This window comes from Arachis ipaensis, chromosome B7, assembly GCF_059453495.1.
Source record: "Arachis ipaensis isolate K30076 ecotype BB chromosome B7, ASM5945349v1, whole genome shotgun sequence".
NCBI lineage: Eukaryota > Viridiplantae > Streptophyta > Magnoliopsida > Fabales > Fabaceae > Arachis > Arachis ipaensis.
Genome location: NC_142442.1, coordinates 74,440,210 through 74,442,055, shown reverse-complemented (window position 1 = coordinate 74,442,055; position 1,846 = coordinate 74,440,210). Strand labels below are relative to the sequence as shown.

At 40.9% G+C, this 1,846-nt stretch overlaps 1 non-coding gene across 1 annotated transcript; it reads right to left on the bottom strand.

Moving 5' to 3' along the window:
* Positions 1-266: 266 nt before the first annotated feature.
* Positions 267-374, bottom strand: LOC148553005 (small nucleolar RNA R71). Its single transcript, XR_015893247.1, has one exon. It is a non-coding gene; the product is annotated as a small nucleolar RNA R71 (small nucleolar RNA).
* Between the last annotated feature and the right edge of the window lie 1,472 nt (positions 375-1,846).

Below are 1,846 nucleotides of genomic sequence, written 5' to 3'. Positions count from 1 at the left end.
TAGTTTCTCTAATGCAGTAGAATTGCAAGTTTCATGGACTTCCATTGAAAGATCCTCATCAATTCTTAGCTGAATTCTTGCAAATCTGTGACACTGTTAAGACCAATGGAGTTAATCACGAGGTCTACAGACTTATGCTTTTCCCTTTTGCTGTAAGAGACAGAGCTAGCATATGGTTGGACTCACAACCTAAAGAAAGCCTGAACTCTTGGAAAAAGTTAGTCAATGTTTGCTTGGCCAAATTATTTACACCTCAAAAGATGAGCAAGCTTAGAGTGGAAGTCCAAACCTTCAGACAGAAGGAAGGTGAATCCCTCTATAAAGCTTGGGAAAGATACAAGCAATTGATCAGAAGGTGTCCTTCTCACATGCTTTCAGAATGGAGCATCTTATGTATATTCTATGATGGTCTGTCTGAATTGTCCAAGATGTCATTGGACCACTCTACTGGTGGATCTCTTCATCTGAAGAAAACCCCTACAGAAGCCAAGGAACTCATTGAGATGGTTGCAAATAACCAGTTTATGTACACTTTTGAAAGAAATCCTGTGAATAATGGGATGATTTAAAAGAAAGGAGTTCTTGAGATTGATACTCTAAATGCCATATTAGCTCAGAATAAAATATTGACTCAGCAAGTCAATATGATTTCTCAGAATCTGACTGGAATACAAGCTGCATCTGGTAGTGCTAAAGAAGCCTCCTCTGAAGGAGAAGCTTATGACCCTGAGAATCCTGCAATGGAAGAGGTGAATTACAAGGGGGAATCCTATAGAAACACTTACAATCCTTCATGGAGGAATCATCCTAATTTCTCATGGAAGGATCAACAGAAGCCTCAACAAGGCTTCAATAATAATGATGGTAGGAGAAATAGGTTTGGCAATAGCAAGCCTTTTTCATCATCTTCTGAGCAACAGACAGAGAATTCTAAGCAAAGCCTCTCTGACTTAGCAACCATAGTCTCTGATCTATCTAAGACCACTCTCAGTTTCATAAAATGAAACAAGGTCCTCCATCAGAAATTTGGAGGCACAAGTAGGTCAGCTGAGTAAAAGAGTTACTGAAATTCCTCCTAGTACTCTCCCAAGCAATACAGAAGAGAATCCAAAGAGAGAGTGCAAGGCCATCAATATAACCAGAGTGGCCGAACCTATAGAGGAGGAAGAGGCAGTGATTTCCAGTGAGGAAGACCTCAATGGACGTCCACTAACCAATAAGGAGTTCCCTATTGAGGAACCAAAAGAATCTGAGGCTCATACAGAGACCATAGAGATTCCATGGAACTTAATGCTGCAGTTCATGAGCTATGATGAAGATTCTTCCTCTGAAGAGGATGAGGATATTGTTGAAGAGAAAGTTGCTCAGTATCTAGGAGTAATCATAAAGCTGAATGCCAAGTTATTTGGTAATGAGACTTGGGAGGATGAACCTCCATTGCTCACTAATGAACTAAATGCCTTGGTTCAGCAGAAATTACCTCAGAAGAAACCGGATCCCGAAAAGTTCTTAATACCTTGTACCATAGGTATCATGACCTTTGAGAAGGCTCTGTGTCACCTGGGTCAGGAATAAACCTCATGCCACTCTCTGTAATGGAGAAACTAGGGATCTTTGAGGTACAAGCTGTAAGAATCTCACTAGAGATGGAAGACAAATCAATGAAACAGGCTTATGGACTTGTAGAGGATGTCTTAGTGAAGGTTGAAGGCCTGACATCCCTGCTGATTTCATAATCCTAGACACTGGGAAGGATGAGGATGAATCCATTATCCTTGGAAGACCCTTCCTAGCCACAGTAAGAGCTGTGATTGATGTGGACAGAGGAGAGTTAGTCCTTCAATTG